Source organism: Echinops telfairi, unplaced genomic scaffold (assembly GCF_000313985.2).
Source record: "Echinops telfairi isolate 266 unplaced genomic scaffold, ASM31398v2 ScPeMD7_9;HRSCAF=40, whole genome shotgun sequence".
NCBI classification, from domain to species: Eukaryota; Metazoa; Chordata; class Mammalia; order Afrosoricida; family Tenrecidae; genus Echinops; species Echinops telfairi.
In genome coordinates, this window is record NW_022103906.1 from 73394011 (window position 1) to 73420983 (window position 26973).

Below are 26973 nucleotides of genomic sequence, written 5' to 3' on the forward strand. Positions count from 1 at the left end.
CATGAGGAACTGGATGAAAGGGTCGTGGCATTCGGAAGGTTGAGAACCACTCTCCTAGACATTAGGGAAAGAAACTGACTTTGCATTGAGCATTTTGAATCATATGATTGACAATGCCAGGAATGACAAGTTGAAGTGGAATGGTGTCACCTTAGTCATTTAAAAAATCAAAATCAAAAAGAACAGCATTGGAGGCTCTATCCTGAAGGACAATGCTGCAGCCATAGAATTCTATTCATACTCCTACAAGAAAGGTTACGCCGGCATCAACTCCACTACATTAGTTACTCATGTGTACAGTCTTCGTGAGCACAATCGGTGTCCTAGAAGTCCCATTCTTTGCAATGTTATCCATCATTTGTTATGATTCACGCAGGTGAATCTTTGCAAGGTGGTTATTACGGATTTAAGATAGGGGATTTGTGCGACTGTCACCTGGAGCCCCCATCAAACTCACCCAGCCTGGCACTGGTCAACAACACTCAGCCCAGATCCAGTCACAGAGAATGGTAGGCAGCCTGGGCCTCAATCTAGGCAAGGAGGTGAAGAGCCAAGTGTCCTCAGAAGAGACAGGTGAACCTGTAAGGTAAGCGATAAAGCGGTCTGTATCATTCGGAGTGTTGTGAATAACTCAATGGAAGTTCTCATCAAAAAAATTCTGACAAAATTGCAAAATAATCCAGAGGGTTCGTTCCATGTGCCCCACAAGTGAAAAAGACATGCATCATGCTCCCACGTCTACAAAGTGTATGACTCATAGGCTTTCCATTGCAGGGACGAATCACCTCATCATTATCCTGGGCATGCAAGTTTCTGAGATTCGGATATTGTTGTTTTTTAACATCTCAATGGGTAAAAAGACAAAGCCTTTACCAAATTTATAGGCAAAGCCTTGGAGATTCAAGAAAACCTTTTAGAATAGGGCAACCTGGCATTCCTGATGCAGGTGGTGCCAAAAACCTATTTGCAGGTAGATGGATTGGATGCTGAATTTACCTTGATTCCCAAAGAAAGTGAGAGAGGGGGAGAGAGAGAGAAAGAAGCCAAGCCAATAAAATTGAAAGGATAATTTTGTTTGGTGAGGTGAAAAAAGGTGTTAACTATCCTTTTGAATGACAAGGTTGACAGGGGTAGCCAATATGTCAGACTACAGAGAGTTCCCCTGGGTTGGAGCCACTCAATTTTAAGCTATTCTTATTCATGGAATCTTCTCGGGCCCAACTGGCCCAGAACAAATAAGGCTGATGTGAGGCTGCCACAGTCAGAAATGAAAGTCCCCCAAGGACAAAACAAAGCAGTGCCCCAAGACTCAGGCAATTAATGTATTAATGACCAGGGCCTCGTTCCTCTTCTCACACTGGAATCACAACAGGACCCGCAGTGCCCTCCTTGAGGGGCAGGGGTGGGGTGAGGGGGGCAGGAAATGGGGGCAATGGAGTAAGAAACACAAAACATGCATACCCTTTTTTCATTATTATTTGAAGAAAAATAATCCAGCCTACCCACTCTGGCAGATAAAAGAGAGCATTCATTATGCCTTAGGGAATTTCCATGTTCCCCCAAAGACCCTCTAACCACATCAGGAACACAGCATTGAGTTTGAAACAGACTTAGATTCCATGTCAATTGAGTCTCCCCTATCACAAACAAGGCGCAAAACTCCCTACGTGTTTGGTGGATGACCCAACATTTTTGACAGGAACTTTTCAGGATCCAGTGATTTAACATGACTGAGGGCTACAATGTGCTGAGAACTTTTGAAGGAAAGGAACAAACAGTGTCAATTGAGTCTCCCCTATCACAAACAAGGCGCAAAACTCCCTACGTGTTTGGTGGATGACCCAACATTTTTGACAGGAACTTTTCAGGATCCAGTGATTTAACATGACTGAGGGCTACAATGTGCTGAGAACTTTTGAAGGAAAGGAACAAACAGTGGGACTCTAGAAAACAATGACAATCGAGGAGCTGTGTTCCCTAGTCTATTGGGGAAATCAGGCAGGAGAACGAGGTTCAAGCAGGGAGCAAAAATTAGCAGAAGACTGAGACACATATCAGAGAAGAATGTAAGCACAGGTGAAATATTCAGAATTATAAATCATGTGAGGCCTACACCTGTAATAGCCCCTCCTCTGCGGCCTGCTGCTAAAAAAGAAGTGCAGGAGAGACACCTAGTGTTCAGTCTTATAAATGCTGCTCCTGGTCGATACTGCCTTTCCTCCATGACCCCACAGAGCAATAGGTCTGAGTTCTCCGTACCTGGGTTAAGCTCTCTTCTGTGCATACACAAAAGGAGATACACATTGCTGTGTTCTAAACTGAGGCAATCAGAGATATCTTAAACCCACTTCATTTCATATCCCACCCACTCTTTTTAGATATAAGGACACTGAGTTCACAAGGTCGAAAAGTACTTGCTAGATCATATCAAGTCTAACAAGCAAGCTGGACCAGGACCCAGGACCTGGACCCTGGAGGTCTTCCCTCATTCTGACCTAAGCTTTTCTCTCTTTATTAGGGCACCTCCAACGAGTCCACAGCAGACCTTTCAAGGCAGTTAACTACGAAAAAGTATGAATAGTTAATAATAAATCAAAGCAAAAATAGCAAAAGAACTGAAAGTCTTTATATAAAATAAATGTCAGTCTTCTCTCTTGAGTTCACCATCAGCAGGTATTGTTATAACTGTGTCATAGGTCAAAAAGAAGTTGCCTGGGAAGAGATACGTGAGTCAGAATTGGCTGTTACATTATTAAATAGGTTTCTGGGAACGTTATTGCTTTACTTTATGCTCTGCCTCCCTCCTATGGGACTAGTTAGCACTTCCCTCTACAAGAATCCTCAATATCAGTGCAGTTTGAAAAATGAGACGTTAATGTAGGAAAAGGTAGTAGTGCCAGTGGAGTATTTTCTGGAAAATAACTACAAATTAAAAATATCGATTACAGATAAGAGTTGTATGAGCCCCCAATAAAATAATTTATAAAAATTTTTTTTAAATATCTACCAGAAAGCAGTAGACTGTTGAAAAGACTGCAGCGTTCAGAATAGATCACATGTTGTTTAAAATCAAGAAAGGTGTGCATCAGGGTTGTAGCCTTTCACCATGCTCAATCTATATGCTGAGCAAAAATTCAGAGAACCTAGATTCATGAGTGTTAAAAAGCACGTGTCTCTTTGAAGACAAATTGCTCCTGAGCCAAGGCTTGGTGTCTCCAGTCACCTCCTGAAAAAGGAAGACCACAGAGGAATTGGCTCATGTGAACTACGGTGCTGGGGAAGAATACTGAATGTGCTATGAACTGCCAGAAGGACAAATAAATCTGTCTTGGAAGAAGTACAGGCAGAATGCTCCTTAGAAGCAAGGATGGTGAGACTTTGCCTTATGCACTTTGGACATGTTATTCGAAGGGATAAGTCCCTGGAGGACATCATGCTTGCTCAGGTAAAAACGCGGTGAAAGAGAGCAAGGACAACTCTCGGTGAGAGCAGAATGGACACAATGGCTGTAACCATGGGCTCCAACATAGCAAGGAATGTGCAAATGGCACAGGACAGGAAGTGTCTTCTGTCATATAAAGAGTAGTGATGAGTCAGAACCAATTCAATAATCCTAACAACGACGAATTTTTGAGCCCTGTTATATTTGCAGCCATCATCCACATGTCAGTCTGTCCTACTGTGATGGCTGGCACGTTGCTATAATGCTGGGAGCCAGGCCATCGTGATTTCAAATACCGACAGGGTTCGCCATAATCAATACGTTTCAGTGGAGCTTCAAGCCTAAAGCAGACTTGGAAGAAAGGCCCGATGATATAATTCTGCAAAATAGGAAACAGAAACATTAGGGATCACAGCGGAACATTGTCAAACTCACTCGTGTGGGCCATGTCATCAGGAGGGATCGATCATTGGAGGAGGGCATCATACTTGGTGAAGGAGAGTACCAGGAAACTACAAGGGAAACTACCCAGGAGATGATTGACACATTAGCTGCAAAGATGGATAGTGCGGGAGACAATGGAGTGGGCAAGAGTGTGCTCTGTTGTATGTAAGGCCACCAGGACTCACCTTGATGGTAAGTGTCTAGCTGTATGTGTGTTGAAGACATGACAAACCACGCTCAAATTCTTGCAGCAGTCCCGCAATTGAGGCACTATGATTCATAATTTCTATATGAGAAAACTGGAGAGTGAAATGTGTGCAGATACATAACTAAGGTGCATGCATAAACCTCGTTGTCCCAACATTCAGGTGTTCCCCAGGATTCCTCAGTGTGTCTCCACTCTTGTTTGCATCAAGGCTGAACCTGTCTCCGTGTGAGCAAATTGGCATAAAAGAAACATCTCACCTTGAACATTTCATTAACTCCTATTTAGAGATTTGTGTTTCTAAGAGTCATGCTATTAATTCCACTTGATTTCATACTCTCTGAGTCAGAACATATCGACACTGTTTTGACAGCTTTTGTAATTTTGTTAACACTTATTTTTGTACTTATTTTGATATAAAATATTTAATATTTTCTTCTCAAATACAGACTCCCCGGCTAATCCAAAGAGGAATTAATTAATTTACATCACCTAAAGTGACAAATCCTAAAAGAAAAAAAAACTCTGTTCCCAAATAAATGCATATGGATGTTAAGAACTTGAACAGACCCGTAGCAAGAGAAGAAACAGACAAGGTCACCAAGAAACTCCCAACTGAAAACATCCCCGGTCCAGATGGCGTCACCGGAGAATTCCACCAAGTATTTATAGAAGAGCTGACACCAATCCTACACAAACTCGTCCAGAATGTTGAAAGGGACAGCAAACTCCCAAATTCACTCTTTGAAGCCAGCATAATTCTGATACCAAAACTGGACAAAGACCCCACAAGGATAGAGAATTACAGACCAGTATCTCTCATGAACACAGATGCAAAAATCCTCAACAAAATCTTAGCCAATAGAATGCAACAACATATCAAAAAAATAATAGATCATGACCAAGTGGGATTCATCCTAGAGACACAGGGATGGTTCAACATTTGAAACACAATGAATGTTAATGAACAAGAAAAAGAATAAGAAACCCTATGATCATATAAACTGAGGCATAAAAAGCATTTGACACTATCCAACACCCATTCCTAATCAAAGCTCTCAAGAAGAGAGGATTCGAAGGGAAAATCCCCAACACAATAAAGGCCATATACGAAAAGCTGAAAACACTTCCACTAAGGGAACCCGACAAGGAGATCCCTTTCCCCGCTCCTATTCAACATCGTGTTGGAAGTCCCAACCTGTACCATAAGACAATGGCGAGAAATCAAGGGCGTACGACTGGGCCAAGAAGTGAAACTTTCACTATTTGCAGACAGTATCATTTTATAGCCTAACAGGTCCATAATAGGATTGTTGGAAACAATTGAGGGGTTTGGTAGAGTAGCAGGATGCAAGATTAACAAGCAGAAAGCAATTGGAATCCTAAATACCAGTGGTGAGTATACCGAAAAAGACCTCAAGAAAACAGTGCCATTCACAATACCCACTCGAAAACTGCAATGCCTAGGAATAAGCCTACCAAACAAACAAACGACCCATGCAAAGAAAACTACAGAACATTATTACACGAAATCAAAAGGGACCTACACAAATGGAAGAATAGCCCACGTTCATGGATCAGAAGACTCAATATTGTGAAAATGTCAATACCACCTAAAGCAATCTACAAATCCATGGAATCCTGATCCAAATGCCAGCATCATTCTTTAAAGTAATGAAAAAACTAATTACCATCTTCAGGTGGAGAGGGAAGATCCCCAGCATTGGCAAAGAAAAGAACACAGTAGATGGTCTCGCACTACCTGACCTCAAAACCTACTACACAACCACCGTAGTCAAAACAGGCTGGTAATGGGATCATGATAGATACACAGACCAATGGATCAGGACAGAAAATAAATAAAAACATCCACGTACAGACAACTGATCTTTTTACAAAAGCCCAACAAGTATTAAAGGGGAAGCAGATGCCCTCTTCAATAAATGGTGCTGGAAAACCTGGATATCCATCTGCAGAAGAAGGAAACAAGACCCATATCCCACCTCAGGCACAAAAGCAAACTCAAGGTACATCAAAAAGCTAAATGTAAAACCCAACGTTATCAGGATCATCACTAAGAAAATTGGGACAAATCGAAGTGTCCCACTCCAGGGAATGCATTGGCTACCAGAGATAAGAAAGGAAACACACTCCTTGGCAGACAAAATAGATGAATGGGACCTATTAAAAACAAAAACCTTTGGGTACATCAAAAGATTTCATAAAGAGAGAGTCCACAGATTAGGAAAAGATATTTAACAATGATATTTAACAGATAAAGGACTAGTTACTAAAATCTAGCATATACTACAAGCCTACAATTAGAAAAAAGCTTTCACCCCACTAATAGCATGTCCAGAAGGTGGGTGTGCTAGGCCGGGTTGATGAGAGACGCATATCCAGTGACACTCATATATGATCAAGAAAGAGCTTTATATCAAGAAGTAATTATATATTGAGAAAACATCCCAGCCAAGTCCATAAGTCAGATACTAGTCCATAAGTCCCTCTTCAGACTCACACAGCCACATGCAATGATGCAGAATGCAGGAAGATCACGGGCTGGTGGGTGTAAAGTCATGTGGATCCAAAGGCACTGGCTCTGGCAGCAGTCAGAGTCAGCCAGCAGAACCGTGAAGGGGAGGTTCCCAGGACCCTCCTTATGAGAAGGCTATGCCCACAAGGAGGCACTATCAGGCTGTGACCAGATTGACAGGCTAAACTCCACCCCTACTCTTTTTTATATCTCACTTGACATGTAATTATGTAACTACCACAGTGGACAAAGGACCTGAACAGACGATTCACAGAAGATGACATTCAAATGGCTAGCAAACACATGAGGAAATGCTCTCGTTCACTAGCCATCAGGAAATGCAATCCAAAACAACCACGGGATACCATCTAACACCCATAATCGTAGTCCAATATTTTAAAAAACTGAAAACAAAAATTGCTGGAGAGGGTGTGGTGAAATTGGAACTCTTAGTCACCACTAGTGGTGGGCTTGGAACTACGTACAGCTACTGTGGAAAGGGATATGACGATTCCTAAAACAGATGGCAATTGAAATGCATTATGACCCAGCAGTACCAGTACTGGGCATACACCCCAAAGAAATAAGAAACAAGTCACGAACAGATATATGCTCCCCCATGTTCATTTCAGCACAGTTCACAATGGCAAGACATTGGAAACAGCCTAAATTCCCATCAGTCAACAATGGAACTTTTGAAAATAAATAAATAACCCTAGTGTGTACACCCAGTGGAATAAATACTACACATCCCTAAAAACCGCCATGACACCATGACATACCTCGTGATATGGCAGGATCCGGAAGACGTCGTGCTGAGCAAAGTTCATCCATCACAAAAGAACAAATGTGGGATGACTCCACTGCAGTAGCACGGCCACACAGCCTGGTAGACAGCCTGACCGGTGCCCGTGAACCACACAGCATCCCTCTAGGTATGTATCTTGAAGGCACTGCCGGAGGGCACCTCACATCATCTGGGATCCAAATGTTAAGAGAGGGGAAGGGGATGTTGTCTACTGAGTGGCTGCCAGGCAACGCCATGATGAGGTCTTCTCGGACAGGTGGACACCCCTATCAGAAGGATGAGGGATACTGATGGGGAAATCAAGTCAGGAGAGGGAAAAGGGAACACAAATGTGTGACTGTTGGTAGGGAAAAGGGGGGGACCAACCTCTAGTTAGGAGAAAGAATGAAAGAAAATGCTTTATGGGACCCTAGTGGGGAGTGTCCCTGGTGGTATGCAACAAATGGGCCACACTGACCCAGGTTTGGGGGCTCATCCTGGGGACCAAGGCCGGGTACAGGAGAAAAACTCTGGGCCACTGAATCCTGGATCTTCAAGGTGCATGGCAGGCTCCAGAGGCTGCATCAGTGAGATCCGATCCGGAAAACACACTGGGTGAACCGAACTCTACCTCAGACACATTTGTAACCTGCGGACTTAGAGGGAAAACCCATGGTGTCTGAGGAAGTGGAAGACAGCTGTCCCAAGATGGCTGAACTGTTGGTAGACGGACAGACAAGGTCGTGCCACATCCATGCCCTATCAGGGGTCCTCAAACTACGGCCCTCGGGCCACATGCGGCCCGCCGAGGACATTTATCCAGCCCGCCGGATGTTTTTGCCCTATTTGTTTTTTACTTCAAAATAAGATATGTGCAGTGTGCATAGGAATTTGTTCATAGTTTTTTTTAAAAACTATAGTCTGGCCCTCCAATGGGTCTGAGGGACAGTGAACTGGCCCCCTGTTTAAAAAGTTTGAGGACCTCTATATGATATATTAAGATATCTATTATCCTGGCAGATCTGTGACTGACATTCTCAATGAATATTATAAATTTCCCTGATAATTAACCCCCATTGTTTGTGTAAATGGCATCCAGCCAGAAAGGATTTATTCTGTACAAGTGAATAATTCACGTACTGGGATACAGACTTAACCTGTATGGGCCCAATATCCCTCTCTCAACAGAGTTTTAAAATATTAGTGCCAGGAGATCATCAAAGACATTATTAATGGAAGACTGTGAAGCCCCAACGGGGATCATCGATAAGACTCTCAACCATCAATTAACAAAGAAGATTTTAAAGATAGATTAAAAAAAAAAAAAACATAGATCCAGGAATGAGTTTTGGGCTCACACTGAGTCCTAGCTCCAATTTAAGAATAATTAGTTCTTACATCGTGGTCTTACACAGTACTCACCCTCAGGAAGGGAACACAGAAAATATGGTGCTAAAGCAAAGTGTGGTGAAGAACTTAGATGGTTCCTGGCTATCAGATAAAATCATGTCTGGGGTCTTAAAAGCTTGTCTCCAAACATGCAGCCATCTAAGTGAGGTGTCGACTAGGTCCACATGGAAGAAGCACACCAGCATCAATCACCAAAGGACTGCAAGTCATATCATCCGAAGTCGAAGGAGCCTGAATTGTGAGACTCTGGTTTGCACAAGGCCATGGATGACAGTGGGAGGCCAAGATACATCTGTGGGAACTACATAGGAAATAAGCCTCCGGTGATCTCCCTCGGTCCATAATAGAGGGGTGGGAGGAACGGGGTTACTAAACAGAGTGCATGGGAGAGATGACTATGGAAGATCCAAACGATAAATTAAAACCTTGTCAGCTGAGCCCCCCACCCCACCCCTGCCCAATGCCTGCTAGGCCTGCTCTGGTTTTCAACATTTTCTGTGTTGTTTGGGGGTTTTGTTTGTTCATATTGGGGTTTATCTCAGATATGTTATACCATTGGGGGTGACCCCTTGAATTTTTGTTATACATTTTATCTGTTTTTCAGTATACCTGTAAACTCTTTGTGGTCAGCGACACATTCGTACTCATTTCCAGAACTAACAGTTTAATGCCTGGAAAATCTGAGGTAAACCCAGGACTGATGAAACTATAGGGACAGCGGGTCAAATAAGGGTTTCATGGCGCGGGATACAGTGCAGGGTGGGCGGGGGTAAAAGGGAGCAGATGCCAAGGAGCTGAGGAAGGAAAAGAAGGGTTTAAAGCCGATTGTGGTAGCACTTGTACAAAACTGCTCAATGCAATTGGACAATTCAATGACATAGTATCTGCATTAGCTCTCAACAAAATGGTTTTGAAAATAAATAAGTAAATAAAGTCACAAAGCCTAGGAGTGGTGCAAACAGGCTCAAAACGCATCTTTCCTGTATCTGTCTCTGACCCCTTCTCTCTATATACCATGACTCTTACGAGGCCTTTGCTTCCTACCCTCTAATTGTATCTGCAGTGGGGTTCTATCTCTATAACCTGGCTGCCAAATACAGAGTCCAGTCATTAAGGTGTCCTTTTACTGCAGACATATTTATGGATTACCTCAGCTATTCCAGGATTAAACAGTTAGTTCTGGAAAAGGAGAGGAATAAGAAGGTGTCCCTGACCTCGAAGGGTTTACTAGATCTATGAACAGTGCCATAGATGGGGCTGTAAATCTTCACAGGTGCATGGTAGGATGTGTGTATGAAAATTAGGAAGGACATTCATAAACCTCAAGGAGGCAGGTGAACTTTGAGATAATATCATGCAAGCGCCCTTTGCTTCAGTAAGTCATCTTTCTGGGTCACCTCCCTGCAGGCACTTTTCCCCCATCACCTCTTGCAATCACACCAGCTCCCTTCCTCCTCCTCATTCGTTTCCCACTCAGCCACGTGCAACAAATTGCCTCTGTTACACTCCGCCGTTCTCTAGGCTGGTCCCTTGCAGTTCCGATCTCAATTTTCATCCCCACGCGATTTGACATGGACAGCGTCTGTGAGGACGTGCTCTAATACTCGACGAGTGTACAGAACCCAATAAGGGCACAGTTAAAGACCGCATCCATCTCAGGTCCACCCCCGAGTGGAGTCCCCGCGGACCACGGCACCTGCTGGAACTGCAAGGACGATCCAGCCCCCCGCCCCACCTCTGGAACGGCTCTATCTCCTTTTCGGAGTAAAATTAAAATATGCAGATACTCTCTTGTCAGCAAGAGCACAGCAGCCATGACGACCAGCATCAAGCAATTAACAAGAAAAGGAACCCCAGGTCCGTTGGTTCAAACCCGGAGGTGGCAGTCGTGCGTCCGCGAAGCTTCTCCTGCCGCACTCGCACCTCCGGCCACAGCAAACCCCAGGCCCTGTCCAGGGGGAGCGGTTACTATATTCCACACATCTCTTTGTTGTGTAGACGCGAGTTGCTCGCATGGGTGACTGTCGTTCTCAAAAAGCCAGTTTTCATTTCCACTCTAGTCCGCCTGCAAATGCATGGAGGTGATTTGAGCAAAACACAAACAGTTCATCTCTGACTTTCTTAAAATTTACAGTAATAAAATTCATGCCATAACTTTCTGTCACCTTTCTCCTGGATGCTACTAAGAGAGTTCATTTTTGTAAACCTTATTTCATGCAATAGCATCTTTTCCCCTAGGCTAACTAAGCAAGCTGCTTCCTAACCTGGAATCTGTCACCTCAATGAAACACGGAGAAACCACATGATTAAGCTAAGATCATGTCAAATCACAGCCTCCTAAATTTACTCAGGTGTTGGCCAAACCCTTAGTATAAAACTTGGCTGGTCAACATCTAGCCTTCTCTTCCGCCTATGTCATGGTGTGTGCTATCCACCACCTCTCAAATTAAGGCTGGCAATTCTATTAGGATGGCCAGGCTATGGTCCTCAATCACTGTCTACCGGAACCCATCGGCTAGTCTTATGCTTCTTCAGTAGACTCTCGACTGTGCCAAATTCAGGACTGAGATCTCCAACACAGCTCCTGTTCTAGATCTCCTCCCTGGATTAGGAGCCATAGTGGTAGAGTGAGTTACGCATTTTGGCCAATAAAGGGGAAGGGAGCTGTTTGAATCCAGCAGCCATTCTGCGGGAGAAAGACGAGGCTGCCTGCTTTTGTAAAGATTTACCACTTCTGTTGTTACTGCCAGGTGTATATCAGTGTGCAAAATAGATGAAATGTCAAATTAAAAGATGGTTAATAAATGAGGAAGTGTAGGGTGCACAGCATTTAGATTTTAATCTTATTGGCTAATGGAAAAAGGCTCAAATGTCCATTGTAAACTTTGGTAGGAATTTTTTGTTAAGTTCACATGCATCAAACCCCAAGAAACCTAACATCACAATATCATTATGGATCACAATCCTTTATAAAGGACATAGGAAGTCAAAAGAAAACTGTCCCATAAACATGATTGGGAGAAGATCAATCTAATGGGGCCCTGATTGGTCCAGGGACTTCCTGGAGACAGTCAGGATATGATGCATGACCATGTAACCCCCAGTACAGTGCTCTCCATAAAGGACACACCTACGTAACCCCCTAAAGGAGGTTGCCCCTCCCTGCCTTCAATGGCAACTAATAACATATTTCAACAGAGGATTTTCAGCCCGGTCATGATGCTCCCTTCTGCATTCTCAGTGCCTAACAGCTAATATTATAGAAAATATAAATGCTCAATAAACATTTACTGAGATGTCACAAAATAGAATTAAATCTCCTTTAACTTTATTGGACTAAAGCTAATCATTCTTTTTTTCAAAAATACAAGTTTGAACTCAAAATGCATTTAATAGAAATAATGTTTGTGAAATCAGCTACCATTAAATAGCATTGGTTCCATGGAGATAAAATATTAATCTTCATTCAACTTGCCACCAAATAAACTTTCACTCACAATCTGTTTGAAGACTCAGTTTGGAACTCTCCCAACCTAAAGCATACTCGTCATTATCACCCAATCCTGTCATTTCAACCATGCTCTTAAACTAAATGCATACTTGTACACGCTCTAGGTATTCCAACTGGAGTGGCTGATCTTAAACCGTTCTGAAAGGGGGTAGAATTACAAGGGGGAGGGGGAGCGGTGCAAGACTAAGACTTAATATTTCTCAGTCTCACTGCAGACCACACTGTTCCATTGGCCTGGCCTTCCATTCCATCAAGCGTTTCAAACATCCCCTACTGTGAACTGGGAGTTTGGAAGAGAAGTTCAGTTCATCTCTGTGAAAAAAACATGACGTACCAAAATTATAATACCGGGTCCTATGGATTGAATTGCGTTCCCCTAAAATGTTGCAAATTCTAACCCCTATACATGGGAGTCAGCTATTCAAAGCTATCTGTCAGGCGAGAAAAATGAGGTTCCTGCTCCTGTAAAAATTTCTATTCCTCAGAAACCTACAGAGGCAATTCTACTCTCTGCTATGGGGTCACTATGAGCCGGAAACAACCCTGTGGCAGCAAGTTGGTTTTTCAGAATACCTGTGGGTAAAAGCGAATTTGCAAATGGATTTTCTTTGACATGTTAATGAAGGGCATTACTGTACAGTGTGCCTTCAATCAATCTCTCTGAGATACAAAAGGGCAGATTAAGCACAAAGGCAAGCAGAGATGGGGAGGATAGATGCCAGGCCACAAAAATAATATGTATCAATAAAAGACAAAGGAACAGAAGTTTAGCAGATACAAAGACTTTCCTCCATAGCCAACGGAGAAAGGAAGGCTTCTCCTGGGACAGGTCCCCTAAATTCAGACTTCTAGCCTCTACACTGACAGAAAATAAATGTTCGTTCAGTAAGGCCACCCTCTTGTGTAATTTCTGTTACAGAAGCACTAGATAACTAAGACATGTGGCAAAACCAACAAGAAAAGCTCATGCAAACCCCACATTCTCATAATTCCATTAAATGCATTTGTGGTTATAATGCTTACCATGCCACCCAGCTTTATGTAAAAATAAAAATAGCCCTGCCAATCTTTATAAATCCGCAATAACACCCACAAATAAAACCCTCTTCTTGAGATTTTTGAATACAATAAATATCATTACTCATCTAGTTCTGCTGAATAAAACCCTAGATATCATCTTTGGTACTTTTTCTCTTAAAATCATCAAACCTTATCAATTTTACCACCTAATCTGTCTATATTTCTGAATTTCCACAATCACAACTAATTTTAAACCCAAATAAAATCAACTCCTACCGGGACTAACTGATCCAACACTTGTGTGTGGGTTTGTCATACTGCGGTGGCTTGCACGTTGCTGTAACACTGGAAGCTGTATCACCAGTATTTCAAATATCAGATGGGTCACTCAAGGTTTCTGCAGAGCTTCTACACTGAGAACAGACCACCACGAAGTAACAGACTGTCCACAAGTACAGGTTTTCCACCTTTGAGGAAAGGCCACTATGGTAGATAGATATGGCGTCAACTAGATAACCGTGGCCAAGGATGGAGTTCAACCTGTCAATTAAGTGGTAGCCAGATGACAGCTCCTTGGGGTTTGGGCCTTTCATAAGACAGAACACAGTCAATTCCTCTCTGCTGCTTCAGCCTTCCTCCTCACTGGAATTTCACTGGGATGGTGTGGACCTCCAGGAACTGCCCCATGAGGACGGTCCAATCCAGAGAGCTATGGGAGCCTCCACCAACCTTGGATCCATGTAACTCTGCACTCACCAGCCTGTAATCTCCCGGCTTCCTGCTTCATCTATGTACATCGTCAGCCTACACCTCCATGAATCTGAAAAATGCTTAGCTAGCATCAGATCCATAGTGTTGAGTTAGACAAGACTAGGGCATCCTTTGGAATATAAAGTTGCTTCTTGATATAAAGTTCTTTCCTGTACATAGATGAGAGCCATTAGTTTGTTTCTCTAGGCAATGCTGCCTAACACAGCCACTAAAAACCTTATGTAGAACAGCAGAACACTGTCAGATATACCAAAAGCTTTGTTAATGGAAGCAAAACATTGTCAGATATAATACCAGAAGATGAGTCCCTTAGGTTGGAAAAAACCCAAAGCACAACAGAGGAAGAGCTGTCTTCTCAAAATATGGTCACTCCTAAGGACAAGGATGGCAACCAAAAAAAAGCTTTTAGGATCTTTCTTTGAAGATAGTACATGACTGAGAATGAGAATAAATAGTAGCAAACATATAGTAATAATCTGAAGGTGGATTGCACAAAGTATGAATCTAGGAAAACTGGAAGTCATCAAAAAGTATATAGAACACATAAACATAGATACCTTAGGCACTACGGAGCTGAAATGGACTGGTATTGACCATTTTGAGGCCGACAGTAACATGGTTTACTATACCAGGATATGTTCTGGGATCTTCTGTTATATATATATAACATATATACATCATATGGTGTATATATATATATCATATGGTGTATATTATATATCATATGGTGTGTATATATAACATATGGTATATATATATATATAGACCATAACCAAGTATGAACAGCATTGAAAAGAAGGAGAATTCCAGAACACTTGAATTTGCCATTCATAGCCTGCCCATGTACCGAGGCAGTTGTGTGAACAGAACGAGGGCATACTGCATTATCTAAAATCAAGAAAGGTGTGCATTAGTGTTGTATCCTCTCATCAGACTTATTCACACTGCATGCTGAGCAAATAATCCAAGAAGCTTGTCTATACGAAGAAAAATGCAGCATCAGGATTGAAGGAAGCCTCACTAACAACCTTGCAGATGATAAAATGTTGTTTGTTGCAAATGAGGACTTGAAGCACTTGCTGAAGAAGATCAAGGATGGCAGCCTTCAGTATGAATTACAACTCAATGTAAAGAAGGCCCCGATCCTCACAACGGGACCAAGGGGTGATATCACGGTAAATGAGGAAAAGAATGAAGCTGTAAAAGATTTCATCTTACCTGGATCCACAATTAATGCTCACAGAAATACCAGTCAAGAAATCAAAAGACACATATATTTGGGTAAATATACTGCCCTTCTCAGAGTGTTGAAAAGCAAGGACTTTACTGTGAGGAGTAAGGTGCACCTGACCCAAGCCATGATATTTTAAATGGCCTCATCCATGTGAAAGTTGGACGGTGAATAAGAAGACTGGAGAAGAACTGGTGTGTTTGAATTGTGGTGCAGGCAAAGAATACTGAAAGTATATGGACAAACCAAAAGGACAAATCAGTCTGTCTTGGGGAGAAAAATCTGGCCAAGCACGCTCCTTAGAGGCAAAGATGGGAAGGCTTCATCTCATATACTTTGGCCATATTGTCAGCAGAGACCAGTCCTTGGAGAAGGACATCATGCTTGGTAAAGCAGAAGGGCAGCAGAAGAAAGGAAGGCTCTCGATGAGATGGATTGGCACCGTGGGTTCACACAATTATAAGGATGGCCCAGGATCGTGCAGTGCTTCCTTAGGGTGTGCACAGGATTGAAATAGGTCAGAAATGACTGGATGGTAATAACAACAACATGCTTCATCCAGCCCCTATTACCATGTTCTCCTGTGCATCCCCCATGTGTGACAGATAGCATGACAGAAAATATTAAATGCTTCAAAATGTTTGTTGAAATGATGTTACAGCATAGAATTAGATTTCCTTTAGGCTTATTAGACCAAAGCTGATTGTGTATATTTTTTTTCAGAAATACAAGTTTTGACTCAGAATGCATTACAATAGAAAGAATGTTTGAGAAATCCAACTACCCTTGAATAACATTGTTCCCATGGAAATAAAACATGAAGCTTCATTCAACCTGTCACCAAAGAAACTTTCTCTCACAATCTGCTAAAAAACTGGACACTCTCTCTATGTAAAATGGAATTTGCAATGGAAGGAACAACAGGGCCGTGGAGTGGGAATGTCTCTTAATCCTTCTCCAAGGAAAAAATGTTGAAGTTGTGGAACGTCTGTAACAGCCTGAGTGCCGACTCCCCTTTGAGAAAACCAAACAATTGCTGAAGGTGTTTCAGGAAGAAATAGACAAAAAGAATTGGGGAGGGGGTTGGACATAAATAGATTTTGTTCCATCCTGGTAGGATGTCTCCGGGATTACCAGCTGATCCGGACCTTGTATGTTAGTGAGTGTATAGTATCCTCCCCCTCTGCTACCGCTGATCAATTCAGCTCCCCCAGCACAACTGGAGAGAGGGTGAGTAGAAATCTGGTCAGAAGGACACAGAGGCCTCTGAGCCCCAAGACAAGGAGGGCTCTGGTCCCTCATTGCACATCTGTCGGATTGGGGAGACTCGGGTATTCAGTGAAATGGCTGTCAACATTTAGGCTGGATCTCGTGGGGTTTGGACTGTCAGTTTCCCAGAGGATCAGGAGAGCTGACCATCTCCAAGCTGATGCAGAATCAATAAGGCAGGTATCAGGAGAGTTGAGTGAACATGTCTTCCCGGGCCCATAACTCAAAGTGCTAACATCTGCCTGCCCACAAGCCCATGCAATTCAGCTCAACACTGACACACAGGCCCCACAGGAGATGGTTTTTGATGAATGCTATTCTAATTAGTCACTTCTCTCCCTCATGCACTAGTTTGATCAGTAATTTCCAGGTAGCCACTGGTGACTTGGGAACCACCCTCAAAACCAGGACTTTGATGGAGCCCTTATCTGTTTGCTGACTCTGACCCACGATGAGACTAGGCTGGTGTGGAATTGCCTGGCCACCCTTGACTACCCAGGTTCTGAAACAGGTGTGTGGAGGTAATTGAATTCAGAGTCAAACGTGAAAACCAAATGAACCAATAAAAGCACTATGTCTTAGAGCAGCAGTCGATGTCTGCACACATGTGGAAATAGGAGAAAACAGGACAAATATGGTAGTTACATAATCTGGTGTCAATTTGGAACTTGAGAAGATTAAGAGTGAAGGGGTGGAGTCTAGTCTATCAGTTGGATCATAGCCAATGAGGCCTCTGTGTGGGCACAGTGCTCTCCTGAGAATTCTCGGAAATCTGGTTTTTTTCCTCCCTGAGGTGGGAGAGACTCTCTGCTCACTCCCTTGGAGATGCTCTACTGAAAAGACACAAGGCTGACTCCCTGCAAGACATCCCTAAGGAGAAGCCACGTGGACCTAACCTGATGCAACCCTGGAAGCTGGAGAAGCCACATGGAGACCCCTGCCAGCACTGAAATGCTTACAACACCACTGGATTCAAAGATTTTCCATCCACTGGCCTGTGATCATCCTGCATTTAGTGTAATTGCATGTTTCGTGAGTCTGAAAAGGACTTTATGGATCGGTATCAGACATATGGGCTAATATTGGACTTATAGGATTGGGCTGGACTGGGTTGGGATGCTTTCTTAATGTACAATTACCTTTTCCATAAAACTCTGTCTTATACACATATGAGTTTCTATGGATTTGTTTCTCTAGTCAACTTGGACTAACACAACAAGTGGCAACACCACAGAGAGACGTGGGTCCAGAGGAGCTCCTGGAGGAGGAATGGACTACTAATTCTCCCAAGAGGAGATTAGCGCTATAGTCACCAGTTGCTTTAGATGAAGAAAGGAAAAATTAGATAAAGATTGGAAGGAAGCATGGACCTTAATTCAAGAACTCAGAAGTGCCTTGAAGGAACATACGGGCAAAATGAATGAAAAGTGAGAAATAATAGAAAAATGTCAAACAGAAACACAAAAAGCCAACACCAAAATATTAGAAGTGGACAACATTGTGAAAGAACAAAACAACAATATAAGAAACACTGACATCAAGAATCAGTGATCTAGAAGATAAATCTCTCAAGAACAAAATACAAGACCAGGTTATAAGAAAAACCAAGAAACTGAAGATGATCTAAGAATACTGTGGGAAATCATCAAGGAACAACAGGAACCTGATATATGTCCCTGAGCAGAAAGAAGAAATTATAACTACTGAAAAAATAGTCAATGAAATATTAAGGGAGAACTTCCCTGACATCATGGCAGAGCATAAAATAACTATGCAGGAAGTCCATAGATCTCCAAACTGAATGGACCTTAAAAGTAAATCACCTCCACATGGAATAATCAAGGTTTCTAATATGAAAGACAAGGCAAAAATCCTGAGAGAAACTTGGCAAAAAAGGAAAATTACATATAAAGGCCAGGTGATCAGAAGTTCAGACTTTTCCACCAAAACTATTCAGGCAAGAAGGCAATGGAATGATAAATTCAAATTTTCAAAAGAAAAAAAACTGCCAACCAAGAATCCTATACCTACTAAGATTATCCAGCAAATATGAGAGAAAAAAAAAACATTTGTAAAACCAAGACCACCTCTATGAAAAATATTAAAAGGAATTCTGTGGACAGAAATGCTTTGATAGCAACAGACAGCATCCTAAAAAATTAGAATATAAATTATTATGGAAAAATATTCTATGTAAGAAATACGTAAAGTGAAATGGAACTAAATAAATTAAAGCAACAAATCATAGATAACATTTCACTATGATGATAAAGCAGCAAGAAGACAACTAAGAAACAAAAGAAACACCGCTCAAAAAAATCACCATGAGAACTGAAACCGGTAACACCATTAAAACAATAGCAAAGTGACATTAACTAAATCATACTTATCAATAACAACCTGAATGTAAATGGACAGAATTCACCAACTGAAAGATGAAAACTAACAGAATGGCTAAAAAAAACCCATGAATCTTTTAATACACTGCTTGTAGGAATACACCTTGGATATAAAGATAAGCATAAATTAAAAATCAAAGGATGGAAAAAATATAACAAGCTAACAGCCGTCAAAAGAAAGCTGGAGTAGCAATATTAATCTCAGACAAAATGGACATCAAAATTAATGATAAAATGAGAGACAATGAAGGTCACTATATAATTATGAAAGCTTTAATTGAACACGAAACCATAGCCATTAATGGTCTCACATCAAATGAGAGACCATCAAAATACAGTAATTGAATTCTTACATAAATGAAGAGATAAACAGATCATTGTACAATAATACTAGGAGACTTCGATACATCACTTCCAACTAAAGATAAATCAACCAGAAATAAAATCAACACAGGTAGCAGGAAAGTTAAATAGCACAATTAATCAACTTGATCTCATAGAAATATGAGTATATAGAACATTTCACCCTCTTTACTAGCACCCCAGGAGCTTTTCCAAAATAGATTAGATTTCAGGTCATAAAGTAAGCATCAATAAGTTCAAAGACATTGAGATAAGACTAACCATCTTTTCATGTCATAATGTTTAGAACAATCAACTCCAATAAAGCAAATACATGGTAACCAAATGGCACGTTACTTGAGGGCCACTGAGTAATTGAAGAAATAAAGAACACAATAAAAAAATTCTTTGAAACAAATGAGAATGAAAATATCAAACCCTTCGGGATATGACAAAAGCAATTTAAAGCAATAACTACACACACATCAATAAGGCAGAAAGAAATAAAATAAACACCTTAACACATCAACTACAACAATTGAGAAAAGTGCAGAAAGACAAACCATCAGATACTGCAAGAAAAAAAATAATAAAGATTAGGACCGAAATAATGAATCAATTTTTTTAGTTATAGAAAAAAATCAATGAGACAAGAAGTTGGTTCTTCTAAAATATTAACAAAATTCATAAACCACTGGGAAGCCTAGCAAAGGAAAAGAATGGGAAAAATAATGCTAATAAGAAATGAAACAGATATTAAAACAGAATCAAGTGAGAGAAACAAAATAATGCACAATATTATGAAAACTCACACTCCAGCAAATTTGAAAATCTATTATCAATGGGCTGATTCCTAGAAATTCGTTATTTACCTAAATTACCACAGAATGATATAGAAAATCTTAACAATCCTGTAAAATGAGAAGAAATAAGTCTAGTCATAAAAACAAATATCCCAACATCAAAAAGTCCAGGTCCAGATGGTTTCACTGTGGAATTCTAGCAAACATTTAGAGTAGACTCAATACTGACATCATATAAACTATTCCACAATATACAAATGGACGGTATCCTGCCAAACTCGCTTCATGAAGCAACTATACTCTGATAACGTAAACCAGGAGAAGACATCGCCAGAGATGAAAACTACAGACCAAAATCGCTAATGAATATAGATGCTAAGATCTTCCATAAAATTCTAGCCCAAAGAATTCAAAACCATCAAAAACATAATACATCAAGATCAAGTGAGGTTCATACCAAATGTGGAAGGGTGGTTTAGTATTAGAAAAACAATCGGAGGGAAACCCCAAGGACCTTGGCAGACAGAGCACGCTCAAGGTCTGTATCTGAAGTGGCAGAGGCCACCAAGACCAGGTGCATCAGGGACTGTGGCTCAGAGGCTCCGAGGAGCCACGCTGAGGCTGTGGAGTACCTTCTTCTCCTCTGGCCCAAGACTACTGAACTGTGGGACAGAGCCACAGGCCCTTCCTGGCCCTTGGTGGCAAAGGCCAGGGACCGTGTGTTTGAGAAACTGAGGACTGGGGGAGAGACGTGGCTGCTGGCTGAGGAGACCACGGACTATATCCTTACTGCTTGCTGATCCTGACTTGTGGTAACCTATTGGCCTCCCCAATAAACTGCCTGAATTGTGAAAAAGAAAAGAAAAACAATTGATGTAATTCACCATGTAAACAAAAGAAAAGAGCCATGTTGTTATATCAGTTGATGCAGAAACGCCATTCAATAAAATTCAACACCCATTCCTGATCAACGCACTCAATAAAATGGGTATGAAAAGAAAAATTTCTCAACACCATAAACGCCATATATGTGAAATCATAGCCAGCATCTCAATTAATAAAGAGGAAACAAAGTCATTTCTTCTTTGAACATAAACCGGACAATGTTGCCCTTCATCAAAGCTTTTATCTAATAGAGTCCTTAAAGTTTTCGTTAGAGCCATAAGACATCAAAAAGATATTAAAGGTATCCACATAGGCACAGAAGAAATAAAAATTTCTTTATTTTCAGACAGCATAATTCTATATACAGTAAACCCCAAGGGTTCAATTAAAAAATTGCTCCAACTAATTGAAAAATTTGGCAAGCCTAGCAGACTATAAGCTCAACATACATAAATCAATTGGATTCTTGTTATATTAAGGCTGTTGATACTTTTAAAAATCTCAAAAGAACAATGCCATCTATAATAACTACAAAAAGACAAAATATTTGGGAATAAATCTTATCAGAGAAACAAAATAATTATACAAGGACAACTGTGCAATTATAAGGTATAAATACACTAATGGACGTAATAAAGATTGCCCACACTATGTAAGACAAAATAAAGAACCGGGCCTACTGAAAATACTAAATTTGTGCGCATCAAAAAATTTCATCAAGGGGGGTTATGGGGAAAGGCTCTGCTAAGAGGTGATGGGACTGGACCTGAAAGGACCCTCTGTGACCCAACATTTCCTGGACAAAATGACACATTCCCATCAGTGGCAAGGCACCTCCTCACCAACACCCGACCACGTAAGCCTCAGAGTCAGTCCCATGGTGGGGGAGAGGGTAGCATGATGATGCCTGGGACCTTCTACTTTCGTTTTAAGAATGTGAAACTGGTCATCAAGACAGCTAGAGAAATGGCTGGAGCTATGGTGGCAGTGTTTTCACACTCTATGTTCTATGAAGGACTCAAGACAGACTAAGAAAGCTTGTTGTGCAAGACTCAAGTCACATCTGAAATAATTCCAAGCCTGTCCCGGGACCAAAGGGGACCAAACTTATGGAGACACACAAACCCGTTGGGCAGCAGATACTGAGCTTCCCTCATGTCCTGCAAACAGTGCTACACATCATCCAGGTGGTCATCAGTTACTCCCTCATGCTCAACTTCAGGACCTGCGACAGGAACCTCTGCATCACTGTGGCAGCGGGGGCCCACAAAGGATGCCCTCTCTTCAGCTGGAAGATGCAGTAGTAGTGGCCATCTCTGAGCACTGCTGTTGCCAGCAGACACCATGGAAGGAAACTGGAAGACATGATGCCTACTTCAGTCATCCCTCCTGGCTCCTTGTCTCCTGACACACACAGACACACTTGCTCAACAGAGGCTTAGATTTTCATCTCTGAGTTAAAGTACTCATCTTTCCATACTTCTTCGTAATCAGCTTGAGATTCCCGTTTCTCTTGAGGAGAAGCCACCTGTGAGATGCCCTCTCTTCCCCATCAGCTTACATCCAAATTGCAAGCCTTTACTAATCCAGGTAGCTGTATATTCAGTGACATGATCTCCTGAGTGCTTTTGGTGTTTTGTTTTGTTTTGTTTTGTTTTTAACAGACAATATGTGAATTTAGCAGTTTTGTTCTAGCTGAGTGAAAGAAAGGTATTATGAACCACCAGGATTGATTGCATCTGAGGAAAATTCATGCCCAATTAAATCCAGAACCCAAGCTGAACATTAGAAAACACAATCCAGTTTGGGGACCGAATTACTGGGAAATACATTGTGCCTCTCCTGGGTGTAGTGTGGTTCAGTTTGGGGGGAAGGGGTGACACAGGGGGTGCTTTGAATGCAGATCTTTAGCCTGCAGACATGTGCCTCCTGGGCAGTTGAATCTTCAGCATCTACACCCACTCTACACTTTGATTAGAAAGAACTTGCCAATCTTTTTGTGTGTGTGTGAGAGACCATCGATTTGAGAAAGTGGAAATCAGTGTTTTAAAATAAAACTGTCAGTGTTTTATTTTGAAAAAGATATATCATCAAAAGAGTCCACAGAGAACCCATAGACTGGGAAAAAAAATTCAGTGATAAGACATGAGATAAGGACTATTCTCCAAAATCTATTTTAAAAAACTACATCTCAGCAAGAAAAATACAAATAACCCAATTGAAAAATGGGCACAAGATATGAACAGATAATTTATCAAAGGTGACATCCAGAAATACTTGCCATCATTAGCATTAAGAGAAATATAAGTTAAACAATAACATCTCACCTCATACTGACACCTTTGGCAAAATTCAATGAAATAATAAATAATTAATGCTGGAGAGGATGTGGAGAGATATGAATGCTTTTACATTGCTGGAGGGACTGTTATACACGCACGATGGAAATCAGTATGGCACTCACTTCCTTAAACACAATCAAATAAAAGTACCTTATAACTCAGCATTCTCTCTACAGGCTATACACCCTAAAGAAACGAGAACACAACACAAACAACCATATGCACACCCATGTCTTTTGCAGCAATTTCTATAAAAGCAAAAAACATGCAAATGACCAAAAACACCAACTCTAAAGGAACAGATAAACAAGCTCTGGGACATTCATATTAGGGAATTGTATGCATCAATGAAAAACAGTGACTACTCTCTTAAACACAGCAAGACATGGACAAACCAAGAGAACTGTCTGTATGCTTAGCAAGCTTAGTCAATCTTACAAAGATAAATATTTAAGATCACCATTTTTATACAGGAAAACGAAGAACAAATGTGCTTATGCACCAGTAGACAAGATTTGATGATTAGGAGGAGGCCAGGGACGGGGGAGGGATGAAGAAAGGACCTGTACGAAGGGCTTAAAAAGATATTCTTGTGGATTTCATTTGCTGAGATGGATTGTGTAAATGTATATAGTATGTTTCTTTTGAGGGAAAAAAAAAAATCTCTCCAGACTCCTTATCCCTCCAACCTAAACAGTGGTTGAGTGGCTTTAAAAAGAGAGAGAGCCAAAGTGAAAGTGAAACAGAGTCGGAGTCTTCCACGACAAGCAAGTGCATGTCAAACAGACAGAAACGGTGCCACAATTCACACTATATTTCCTACTCTCTGCTAACACCGCCGTCCGAAGGTCTGTTATCAGTTCTTCCTTTTTCACTGTCCAGCTTACGCCTGCTTAGGCGGGACGGAAAGCACCAGGTCCGAGCAGACCGGAGTAGCGACCTGGTGAACCCTTTTAAAGGTGATTCCCGCGGGGCTGGTTCCAGTTTGAAGGGTGTCTAAAGACCACAGCCTTGGGAATTCCACTAGTCTCTATCAGACCGGCACATCTCGTCTGCTTTATGATTTTTTAGAATTATGTTCTATATATTGTTTTCTCCCACTCTGTCCAGTCTTTCACTGTGATCCCGATCCAGAGCAGGCTGTCGTGGGAGCCAGGCACCATCACTCTCTTCTGGTCTCCCAAGAGGGGAGGCTCTAGTTCACGTGGTCCACCAGCCCTCGGGGCTCACTTCCTTCAGTCTGCACCCTGCTCTGCTCTGGGTGGTGAGAAACCAGTAGCTGGACCTCAGACAGACGGCTGCTCACAAGCTTCTAAGGCTCCATCACGACTCACCAAAGTCGAATGTAGAGCTCTGTCTTCAAGGACTCTTCGGGGCCAAAGGCTATGTCTCGCCTCCCCCTCCTGCAGAACAGCTGCTGGGTTTAACACCACTGGGCTCCGTGTAGTGACCACAGGGGTACACTTTCTCAGCTCTCTGCTTTAGAATCAGGAAAAAGAGGGAATGACTTAAAACAGGAGAAAGAGAGAGAAGTGGCCAGTGGCGAGGACTGCCTCTTGCAGAGCCAAGCTGACCCTGGGCCAGCTCAGGGGAGGGAGCTGGGAGAGCGCAGTAGTGGCCCCACAATACTGTTTCCCCATCTCCCCTCCTGTTCCAGCTCTTCCAGCCCCAGCCAAACGCCTTTTGTACCTGAGAGCCTGACCACTCTCTGCTTCTCCTTCAGATCCCCATCCCACCTTTGCCCCCAAATAAAGTGTCCCCAGAATAAAGTGTCATAACCCTCGATTCTGCCTCATCGGGATGTCTGGCTGCTGCTTTGAGCTATCATAGTTAGAATCCTACTTGGGATGAACCTGGGCGAGTGTTAAAGATGGAGCGGGCAGCAACCGACACCCTGGAGATGGATGAGGTCCGAGTGGTACCGGCAAGGCAGAGGAGCCGGGAAGCACGGTAAACCCAAACTTGCTTGTGCTCATCGCTAGTGAACAGTTCCAGCTATTTCCCACCATATGATGTTCGCTCCTGAAACATAACCAGTGTCCCTGCCATTGAGCGATTCCAACACAGAGAACCCCTGTAGGATAGGGAAAATGGCTCCTGGAAGGTTCTGTACCTTTTTATGGGAGTAGGAAGCTTCCTCTTCCTTCCTCAAAGCAGCCAGTGGTGCCTTGTAGTTATCAGCCCAAGCCTACGCCACCAGGGCTCCCGCTCAGTCCAAAGAATGTCAGCCCGTGCCCACCTGCTTACCGGGCACGTTGTGCCTGACTGGAATGGTAACTTTGAAAAGGGCTCTGGGACTGAGAGAGAGAGAGAGACCAGTGCCAGTCAGCCCTAGAAGCTGAATCTTTGATGTGGTGCCAATGTGGAAAATTCTTCATGGCAGACTAGGGAGTAAACACAAGGAAGCCCGTGTTTACCTTCTTACTGAGTGATCTCATACCGAGTGCCAGGATCAGAGCAGGCTAGGCGTACCTGAGATGAGCCATGGGCACAAGAAGCCACCCAGCCAGGAGATGACCCCTGGAGCAGATGGGTGGGTGCATCCCCCTCTTCTTGCCTGCAAAGCTGGACTTCTCAGGTTTGGGGACTCTCTGAATGTCAGGCATCAAAGGTCTGCAAGGGGTGGTGAGGAAGACGGTGAACGATGAGCTGCAGGCCAACATCTGGGACCCGCAGCACATGGACAAGATTGTGCCCTCGCTGCGTTTCAATCTGCAGCACGTGGAGGAGGCAGAGAGGTGAGCAGATGGTCGGGGGTGGGGCTGGGGGTATTGATGCATCCGGGCCCTCCCAGGCTGCTCGGTTAAACCCAGCTGCAGGGCCAGCGGTCTTGGCCTGCATGGCTTGTTCTGCAAGTGAGCCCACAACTGGCTCTGTTGGCATCTTGAATGTGGCCCTCTGCCACGTGCTAACAGAGCAAGGGCAGTGATGGTCTGGACTCCCAGGGTGCCCGGGTGTGCTGGTTGGGCACAAAGATCCCAGAGTCTAGTTGCCTTTAGAAGTAGCAGGCCAATGAAGTTTGAAAATTGCCTCTCATGGGCCCTATTACTAAGGATTTCCCCTCCCACCCTTCCCTCTCCCTTTGGCCAGGCAGCAACAGCAGCCACTCAGAGAGGAGCTGCAGGTACTGGGGGTTTTTACCTGGGAGGCGCTCAGCAGGATCTTCACTCCCAGCCCTGACCTTTGGTCTTCCCCTCTGTGAAATGGGATAGAAGCAAAGTCAACAATCCTGGCCCGCCTTGGCTGAGCGTTATACGGGCTGACCCCGCTTGGTCCGTTGAGCCTGGCTGCTGGAGGCTGGCAGGGAAACGTAAATGTGCCCTCCGGTGGCTACAGCTCAGCGCTGCGCTCCTTCTGTGATGTTGGAAGTCTAGGGTTTGAGGATCCTAATTCTGCTCAGTTCTGGGAGGTGGAATCTTGTGACTCGGTACCACTGAGTCACACCTGAGCCAGTTATTGCAGTTTTCTTACCTCACTCTGCTCCCTTCCCCTGGTTCTCCCACACTCCCACTCTGCTCTTTTGCTCTGCCTTCCTGAGGCCAGGGGCCACCGGGCTCCTGGTCTGTGCCTTCTCAG

At 42.8% G+C, this 26973-nt stretch overlaps 1 pseudogene; it reads left to right on the plus strand.

Annotated features, from left to right (window-relative positions):
* Positions 1-506: 506 nt before the first annotated feature.
* On the plus strand, positions 507-22463 carry LOC101659976 (annotated as a pseudogene).
* Positions 22464-26973: the final 4510 nt, after the last annotated feature.